Source organism: Stegostoma tigrinum, chromosome 26 (genome assembly GCF_030684315.1).
Source record: "Stegostoma tigrinum isolate sSteTig4 chromosome 26, sSteTig4.hap1, whole genome shotgun sequence".
Classification (NCBI taxonomy): Eukaryota; Metazoa; Chordata; class Chondrichthyes; order Orectolobiformes; family Stegostomatidae; genus Stegostoma; species Stegostoma tigrinum.
Window position 1 is genome coordinate 47,786,903 of NC_081379.1, and position 10,745 is coordinate 47,797,647.

Genomic DNA, 10,745 nt, shown 5'->3' on the forward strand with positions numbered 1-10,745 from the left:
CTCTGACAGTGTGGGCTAGCACCTTGACCAGTCACGGGCTCCAGCGACGGGCTGTAGGGGCAAGGGCTGGAATGGGGGTCAAATGTGAAAGAATTGGGAGGGCAGGAGGAGGAGGTTGGTGGGGGTGGGAGCAGGGGTTTTAAATAGGGAGGAGGGCGGCACTTATTACTGAAACAGCCCCCTGAGATATAAATGGGATAAGGCCCTGCCTCAGTGACACTGTGTAAACCGCTGCTCGGATTCTCTAACACCACTCCCACTGAGTAAACCTGAAACACTGTCATTGGTTTGGCTCAATGTCCAATGTCTAAACAAACATCAGCATTGTGGTAGACCCAGCCTCCTTTACCTGTGATAACAAAGTGTGGGGCTGGATGAACACAACAGGCCAAGCAGCATCACAGGAGCACAAAAGCTGATGTTTCAGGCCTAATGAAGTTCTAGGGCCGAAACATCAGCTTCGGCACATGAGCATCTTGCATCTCTTTGCACAGATCCCACAAACTGCCGCCAGCTGAAAGGAAGGAGGGAGATTAATCATGTGAAAGCCTAACCTTTCCAAGTGTCATTGTGGTTTGGGTGGATTTAAAAGGCTGGTTAGAGATAATATTTAGTAACATTGAAGATCTATGTAAAAGGGAAAGGTTAGGAGGGCCACAGGGAATGATGGGAACAGGGCGCTAGATTCTCCTTTCACAGAAAGAGAGCTAATCCAGCCATGATGGGATGAAAGGCCTGTTTCTATCAGTATCATTCCATGATGCACACTCTAAGTCATCATCTAGTCAAAATATTCTGGTCTTTAACAAATAATATATGACCAATTTTCTCACCATTCTGGCTCACCTCGGAGGTTGTGAAGAGTGAATGTATTTTCAGACTCCTCATTGGTCTCCTCATTGATGGTACCACAGACCTCAGACAGTCCTCAACTCACTCCGCCACTCAGCCCAAGATGGTGACACCAGTACGGTAGGGAATGTTTGGGCTCTGCAGCATTTCTGCTCCAGGCCGGCCCCATCTTCTCCCACTTTCCCTGTCTCTTTTTATCCTTCATCTTCTGATGCCATGGGGAAGCCAGAGCAGAGTCAGCTGCAGTGATAGAGGTGCCCACAGCATGGAGCCAGGGGACTTGGTGGATCTTTGGCAGTGGCGGTGCCCGGAGCATGGACTCCCGGCCCTGGTAGGCCTGGAGAATGGACTCCTGGCCCTGGTAGGCCCAAGCATAGACTCCTGGCCCTGGTAGGCCCGAGCATGAATTCCTGGCCGCAGTAGGCCCAAAGCATTTACTCCCGGCCAAGGTAGGCTCAGAGCAGAGTCTCCCCGATACCTGGGACACCTTGCAGAGACCTTATCGAAGACCTGGAGCTGGGTTTGAAATCTCTTTCTACAGAGAATTGACTCTATTTATGTAATTTCTTTTTGTAAATTGAAATAGCGGAGAATTGTGGCAACAAAGCACTAGTCATTGAATCTTTCTAGATATATGTGACACTGAATTGCTCATACTCCCACTCAGTGACTGACTGTCCCCTTCAATCAGAGCTCTTACCAAACATTAACTCACTTCAGCCCCTCCCCATACTCCACACTGCTGCAACTCTCCTACATAATGCTCACACACCTACAGCTTTTCAACCAGGAAGGCTCCATCAGCTGGTGACCTGCCCTAGTATTGTAGTGTTTACCTTCAGCGGGGTATTTGTATCTGATGAGACAATAGCTTATGATTTAGTCCTGTAATGGACGGACAAAATACTGGGTAACATCAGGGTGAAAGCGTTCAATAGATGATTATTGCAGCTAGAATCCACCTATAATTACAGCTGCAGCCACAACAGCGTCCAGGCTCATCTTAAACCATTTGATTCCACAGTTGGGCCATCTTGTGGCACAGTGGTAGTGACCCTACCCTTCGATCAGGAGGCCCAAGTTCAGGCCTCACTTGTTCCAGAGGTGGGCAATGGCTTTTCTGAACATGTTGATTAGAAAAATCGTTTAAATTTTTGAAAAAGCAGACACAAGGGCCCTCTTGTGGCACAATGGTAGCGTCACATTTAAAAAGAGTTCCAGCCCATTCTATTTTTATTCTGGGGGGCGGGGAAAGGGTGCAGTGGTGGATGGATAGCCTTCAGGGGCAGTTCAAAGGCAGCCATGGGGTGGGGTAGGGAAAGGCAGGACACTGGGGAAAGGGTAGACGATGGCCCTCCCCAGTTCTCCGCAATGTGACCTGAGTCATTTAAAAGGTGATGTTAGGCCCATCACCTCAGCCTCAGCCAGTAGCTGTTGGCATGTGACAGTGACCAGGCCTGAGTCAGCCATCTTGGTGATGTAGGGCTTTATCTGAGCTGCCATGTCAGGACTGAACCCAAAACCTAGCCCTCTCCACTGTCACCTCTAACACCCCATCCTCCCCGAGATCCACCTCACAGGAGGTGCATCAATTGCCCATTAACTCCTCTCTAAGGGCCCAGATGCACTGTCCAGATGAAGCCCTTGTATTTCTTTCAGTGCTATGTTCACGGCTCACGGTGCAATCCCCTCTATGATGGACAGACCCAACACAAATCCCTGTCTCACTCTACCAGTGTGAGCCCCACGTTCTAATTGCTTGCCCTTCTGATGCACGACTTTGCCCGCGCTGTAACATCTCTGTCCTCGGCCTGTGGCCTGGTGGAGCCTAACACAAGACACAGAGTCACAGGCCTTACCTTTTCCTTGTAGACACTTTGCAGCTCTCTGAACTCGGCACTGGGGATGTACCCCTTGTGGACTGCTATGGTTCAATACGGTGCCTCCTCAGGGGCAATTAGGGGTGAGCAATAAATGATGGCCTGGCCAGCATCCTCTACATACCACAAACTAATTAAATCAAAAAACTTTCGCTGTGGGTTTGCAGACAGCTGGGTCAGGCTGCAGGGTCCAGAAAGAAGCAGAAATGGAAGCCCATCATCAACAGAGTGAGATGTATTAGCCCATTTGATTTGCTTTACTATTGTCACATGTTCCTGGGTACAGTGAAAAGTTTTGTTTTACATGTAGTACAGGCAGATCATAGCATCCAAAGTGCATTAGGATAATAGAACAGAGCGGGGAATACAATGATACAGCTACAGAGAAGTTGCGCATTGTCGACATTAAATTTGCTCATTCAGAAGCTAGTGACAGCAGTGAAGAAGCTGTTCTTGAATCTGTTCGTAAATATGTTTAAGCTTTTGTACCTTCCTGCCTGACGGAAGAGATTATAACTGGGGTAAGAGAGGAGTCTAATGATATTGGCTGCCTTCCTGAGGCAGTGGGAAGTGCAGGTAGAGTCAATGGATGGGAGGTTGGCTTATGTGAAGGACTGGGCTGTGATCACAACTCTCCATAGTTTTTTCACAGTCCTGGGAAGAGCCGTCGCTGTACCAAGCCATGATGCATCCGGATTGAATTGTTTCTATGGTGACAAGTCGGGAGTAAGTGCCTATTCTTAAAAATTAGGTTCCTCTAAATGGGGAGTCAACAAATGATCACATGACCAAATTGTCTGGGAGATAGACATTAGAATGAAAAAGGCACAAAAGTTTAAATATTGGGTGAACATGTAGTTGGGAGTGGTTCTGTGATCAAGCAGTTTGCGTTAGGTTTTTGAGTAAGTGGGCTACAGAAGATAAATCATGTCTCTTGGGTTTCAGATGAAAATTTTGGATGTTGTCTGAAAGAATATTGCACACAGATGGACTCCTGGCAGTGAGTCATACTGTGGGAATAGCTGAGATGTGGAGAGAGAGAGAGAGACAGAGGGACACAGGGAGAGACAGAGACAGAGGGACACAGAGAGACAGTCAGAAAGAGAGACACAGAGAGAGAGGGAGAGGGACAGAGACAGAGAGATAGAGAGACAGAGGGACAAGGGGACACAGGGAGAGACAGAGAGAGGAACAGAGACAGAGCAATAGAGACACAGAGGACACAGGGAGAGACAGAGACAGAGGGACACAGAGAAAGAGTCAGAAAGAGAGAGACAGAGGGACACAGGGAGAGACAGAGACAGACAGAGGGACACAGAAAGACAGTGAGACAAAGGGACACAGAGAGACAGAGACAGAGGGTGGGGGAGAGGTTTAGGGGCACATCTGTCAGGGTAAGTAATATTAGATGAGGAGAGTTCTGACCAGGAGATGGTTGGGCTCGAGGTGCTAATGTGGGGTTTGCAGCTACAGAGGGAGATTGGGAACAGTTAACCTCAGTGCATTTATAAATGTTTGGAACAGCACTTGGAGCAAATGGTTAATCTTCTCATTTCCCATATTGTTAATATGTTTATTGGAGTTGGGTTGAATGGGTGCAGGAAGCAAGTGGAGATAAGAGGTCAGATTCAAGAGTGTGGGTGTGTGTGAACATTGTACTTTTAATGCTTTCAGAGGAACTATCTTTTTAAGGTAGAGTGTAGTTATTAATATTCAGGGTCATTGACTTTTGGCATTACGAAGATCTCTTTTGTTTTCAATTGTGAACCTTGTAGCTTTGCTACCTTTGTAAATGCTAAAAGAATTCTTAAAGAAAAATGAATTTTTCCAGGTCTCCCCTGAGATTATTACAGATTTTTCTGAACCTCAATGCTCTCACCAACCAACTCCCTCCCACCATATGATGAAGGGGCCAGCTAGATGCTCCTCATCGCCTGGATTGAGCCTGAGGAGTGGGGGTCTGTTCAGTTAATGGACCCTCCTAGTGTGTCAGATATATGATATATTAGTATTGTATGTGTAAGAGAAGACTTTGGTTTTGTGGATAGTCACTTGGAGGGTCAGGTCCTAAACAACATAGCCGCTAGACTGAGTATGCAGCAGGTGAAGACGGAACCACACGAGGGAAAACCTTACTTGCCCTCATTTTTACCAAAATGCCAGTTGCAATTCCATCTGTCAAAGGCAGTATCAGTAAGAGTGACCACTGCACAGTCCTTGTGGAGACAAAATCCCACCTTCACATCGAAAATAACTTCCATTGTGTTGAGTGGCACTATCACCATACTAAATGGGACAGACTTTGCACAGATCTAGCACCTTAAGACTGGGTATCCATGAGGTATTGTGGACAATCAACAGCAGCAGAATTGTACTCAAGCACAATCTGTGACCTCATAACCTGGCATATCCCCCCTGAAATATTACCATCAAGCCAGAGGATCAATCCTGGTTTAGTACAAGACTGCAGGAGGCTATGCTAGGAGCAGGACCAGGCATACCTGGTGAAGCCACCAAACAGGGCTACTTGGATGCCAAACAGCATAAGCAGAGAGTGATAGACAGATCTATGCAATCCCACAACCAATGGATCAGATCTAAGCTCTGCAGTCGTGCTACATCCAGTCGTGAATGTTGGTAGACAGTTAAACAACTCACTGGAGGAGGAGGCTCCACAAATATCCCCATACTCAATGATGGAAGAGCCCAGCACATCAGTGCAAAAGATAAGGCTGAAGCTTTCACAGCAGTCTTCAGCCGGAAATGCCAAGTGGATGATCCATCTTGGCCTCCTCCAGTCGTCCCCAGCATTACTGGTCTTCTGCCAATTCTATTCACTTCATGTGGTAAAAAGAGATGGTTGGAGACACTGGGTATGGCAAAGACATGTCTTGAACACATTCCAGCAACAGTACTGAAGACGTGTGGTCCAGAACTTGCCGCTCCCCTAGCCAAGCTGCGCCAGTACAGTTATAATACTGATATTTATCTGACAATGGAAAATTGCCTAAGCATGTCCTGTACATAAAAAGCAGGATAAATCCAACCTGGCCAATTACCACCCCATCAGCCTACTCTCAATTATCAATAAAGTGATGGAAGTTGTCATCAACAGGACTAGCAAGCAGCACCTGCTCAGCAAGAACTGGCTCAGTGATAACAAAGTGTGGGGCTGGATGAACACAGCAGGCCAAGCAGCATCTCAGGAGCACAAAAGCTGTTGTTTCAGGCCTAGACCCTTCATCAGAGAGGGGGATGGGGAGAGGGTTCTGGAATAAATAGGAAGAGAGGGGGAGGCAGGCCGATGACGGAGAGAAAAGAAGATAGGTGGAGAGGACAGTATAGGTGGGGAGGTAGGGAGGGGATAGGTCAGTCCAGGGAAGATGGACAGGTCAAGGAGGTGGGATGAGGTTAGTAAGTAGGAGATGGAGGTGCGGCTTGGGGTGGGAGGTAGAGGTGGGTGAGAGGAAGAACAGGTTAGGGAGGCAGAGACAGGCTGGGCTGGTTTTGGGATGTGGTGGGGGAAGGGGAGATTTTGAAGCTTGTGAAGTCCACATTGATAGCATTGGACTGCAGGGTTCCCAAGTGGAATATGAGTTGCTGTTCCTGCAACCTTTGGGTGGCATCATTGTGGCACTGCAGGAGGCCCATGATGGACATGTCGTCTGAGGAATGGGAGGGGGAGTTAAAATGGTTTGCGACTGGGAGGTGCAGTTGTTTATTGCGAACCGAGAGGAGGTGTTCTGCAAAGCGGTCCCCAAGCCTCCGCTTGGTTTCCCCAATGTAGAGGAAGCCACAACGGGTACAATGGATACAGTATACCACATTGTCAGATGTGCAGGTGAACATCTGCTTGATATGGAAAATCATCTTCGGGCCTGGGGTGGGGGTGAGGGAGGAGGTGTGGGGGCAAGTGTAGCACTTCCTGCGGTTGCAGGGGAAGGTGCCGGGTGTGGTGGGGTTGGAGGGGAATGTGGAGCAAACAAGGGAGTCACGGAGAGAGTGCTCTCTCTGGAAGGCAGACAGGATGGGGACGGAAAAATGTCTTGGGTGGTGGGGTCGGATTGTAAATGGCGGAAGTGTCAGAGGATGATGTGTTGTATCCGGAGGTTGGTGGAGTGGTGTGTGAGAACGAGAGGGATCCTCTGGGGGCGTTGTGGCGGGGTGGGGGGGTGGTATGAGGGATGTGTTGTGGGAAATGCGGGAGACGCGGTCAAGGGCGTTCTCGACCACTGTGGGGGGAAAGTTGTGGTCCTTGAAGAACGTGGACATCTGGGATGTGCGGGAGTGGAATGCCTCATCCTGGGAGCAGATGCGGCAGAGGCAGAGGAATTGGGAATAGGGGATGGAATTTTTGCAGGAGGGTGGGTGGGAGGAGGTGTATTCTAGGTAGCTGTGGGAGTCGGTGGGCTTGAAATGGACATCAGTTTCTAGCTGGTTGCCTGAGATGGAGACTGAGAGATCCAGGGAGGTGAGGGATGTGCTGGAGATGGCCCAGGTGAACTGAAGGTTGGGGTGGAAGGTGTTGGTGAAGTGGATGAACTGTTCGAGCTCCTCGTGGGAACATGAGGTGGGGAGCAACACCCCAACCTCAAGTTCACCTGGGCCATCTCCAACACATCCTTCACCTTCCCAGACCTCTCAGTCTCCATCTCAGGTAACCAGCTAGAAACTGACCCAACCATCTTCAGTTGCTTCATCAATGGCCTTCCCTCCATCATAAGGTCAGAAGTGGGGATGTTCACCAATGACTACACAACGTTCAGCACCACTCGCAACTCTTCAGATACTGAAGTAGCCCGTGTTCAAATGCAACAAGATCTGGACAATATCCAGGCGTGGGCTAAGGGGTGGCAAGTTACATTTACGCCATAAGAATGCCAGACTATGACCATCATGTATAAGAGATAATCTAACCACCACTCCTTGGCATTCAATGGTGTTAACATCACTGAATTCCTCACTATCAACATCCTGGGGGGGTTACCATTGACCAGAAACTCAACTAGAGACACCACAAACACAGTGGCTACAAGAGCAGTCAGAAGCTAGGAATACTGAGGGGAGTAACTCACCTCAGGACTCTGCAAAGCCTGTCTACCATCTACAAGGCGCAAGTTAGGAGTGTGATGGAATACTCCCCACTCGCCTGGATGAGTGCAGCCCCAACAACACTCAAGAAGCTTGACACCATCCGGGGCAAAGCAGCCGCTTGATTGGCACCACATCCAGAAGCATCCCACTCCCTCCAGCCTCAGTAGCAGCAGTGTGTACTATCTACAAGATGCACTGCAGAAATTCACCAAAGATCCTTAGACAGAACCTTCCAAACCCACAATCACTTCCATCCAGAAGGACAAGGGTTGCAGATACATGGAACCACCAGCCCCCTGCAAGTTCCCCTCCGAGCCACTCACCATCCTGACATGGAAATATATCGCCATTCCTTCACTTTCGCTGGATAAGAATCCTGGAATTCCCTCCCTAAGGGCATTGCGGGTCAACCCCACAGCAGGAGAACTGCAGTGGCTCAAGAGGGCAGCTCATCCCACCTTCTCAAGGGGCAACTAGGGACAGGCAAGAAATGCCGACCAGCCAGCTATACCCACATCCCACTAATGAATAGGGGGAAAAAATCCCCAACATTTTGTGTGCTTACTTGACATGCAACAGTGCAGACCCAAACTACTTTTGTGTCGGTCTGTATATACAAAGAGTCATTTTTTATGAATAAAGTATATTTTTGAGATTAAACAAAGAAGCTGATGGGGATAGAGTCCTGTCACACATCTCCTTCTGGAATGTTCCTTTGTATACACCTGGACTCTGTCACTGCACAGTGCCCTTGAACTGGCTGCAGGGGGTGTAGAGACTGTCACACATCTCCTTCCAGAATGTTCCTTTGCAAAGGAAGTCTGGAGAAGGATGCAGTGGTTTTTGTTGCGGCTCATCCTGAGCAGCTTCGTTGAGCAGGACTCGATGCTCCACGGTCCGTTCCCTGGGCCGCACACCGAGACAAACATTGACTGAGCCTGGAGAGTGATCAACTTGGTGAATGACATTTGGCTTTCCCGAAACCTGCTGGTCTTCCAGAATGAGGAGTTGATGTTGACTGAATGTTGCAGACTGGCACATTCCAAAATCCAGGACGACAGGCTGAGGGAGGCACGAAAGCTTAGGGCAGCTGCTGGCAAGGCGCAGCGAGGAAAAGGCCATTGTGTGCGGTCTTTCTGCTGAAGTTAAATGGGTATCCACTCAGTTATCCACCCTACCAATGGCTCTAAAATATGAAAATATTGTCTTGTACAATAAGAAATGCCTTTGGTTTGATGGTTGGACAGAGACCATCTCCAGTGTTTTGTTTGTCTCTTCGTATGCTACTGTACAGAATGGAACTGCTTTAGAGTCACAGAGCCATACAGCACTGAAACAGACCCTTCGGCACCGTTTCCCTGGAGCCAACCTTCCTCAGGCTTGTTTTTATTTCATTTCGTGAATATACTTTACTCATAAAATATCTTTTTGTGGCATTGGTAGTCACTTGTTCTCACTGGGGTGTAGGAGGATGACCTTATGGAAGTTTATAAAACCATGAGAGGTACAGATAGAGTTACTGGTGGTGCCTTTTCCCTAGGATGGGGGGGTTTCCAAACCAGAGGGCACATCGTTAAGGTTAGAGGAGAGAGCTTCAGAAAGGACATGCAGGGCAAGTTATTTTACGCAGAGTTATTCCTGTGTGGAATGACCTTCCTGGGGAAGTGGTGGATGTGGTTACAATTACATTTAACAGACTGATTAGTACATGAATAGGAAAGGTTTGGAGGGATTTGGGCCAAGGTACAGGCAGGTAGGATTGGTTTAGTTTGTGATTACGGTCAGCATGGACTGGTTGGGCCGAAGGGTCTGTTTCCGAGCTGTATGACTCTATGACTCTAAAGCAGTTCCATTCTGCACAGTAGCATATGAAGAAATGAACAAAACACTGGAGTTTGTCTCTGTCCAACCATCAAACCAAAGGAATTTCTTATTGTACAAGACTATATTTGCATATATTAGAGACATTGGGAGCGTGGATACTGAAGCTGCTCAGAGAATGGTGCTGATTTATTCATCCTTTCAGAGTGAGCAGGAGAGTGTCCAACTTGATGGACCAGACAGATGGGTGGCACGAGGTTCAGTGCAGAGAGGTGTGAGATAATGCACGAAAACGCAACATAAAGTAGAGAGAACAACTCACTTTGGGGCGGCACGGTGGCTCAGTGGTTAGCACTGCTGCCTCACGGCTCTAGAGACCCAGGTTCGAATCCACCCTCGGGCGACTGTCTGTGCGGAGTCTGCACATTCTCCCCATGTCTGCGTGGGTTTCCTCTCACAGTCTAAAGATGTGCAGGCGAGGTGTATTGTCCGTAGTGTTCAGGGGATGTGTAGATTAGGTGGGTTATAGGGAGATTGATCTGTGTGGACTTGTTGGGCCGAATGGCCTGTTTCCACACTGTAGGGGTTCTGTGATAAAGGAGGTGGGGGAGAAAAGGAAACTGGGTATATTTATGCGTGGAATGTTGAAGGTGGCGGGACAGGCAGAGAGAGCAGTTAATGAAGCACGTAGCGCCCTTGGCTTTATTAATAGGAATATTGGATACTGGGGAAGTGATGGCCTCGTGGGATTATCATGGGACTGTTAACCCAGAGACCTGGGTAATGCCCTAGGGGTCATAGCAGATGGTGGAACTCGAATTCAATTTTCAAAAATCTGAAATTAAGAGTCTAATGATGTCAATTGTTGGAAAAATCCACCTGGTTCACTGACACCTCCCCCCCCCCAATCTTTAGGGAAGGAAACTGCCATCCTTACCTGGTCTGCGCCTACATGTGACTCTAGTTTGACTCAACTGCCTTCTGGGTGATTAGGGATGAGCAATAAATGCGGTTCAAGCCAGGAATACCCTTGTCCATGATGCAGTTCCATGTTAAAGCTGTACAAGATGCTGTTAGACCTCAGCTTGAGAGTGTGTG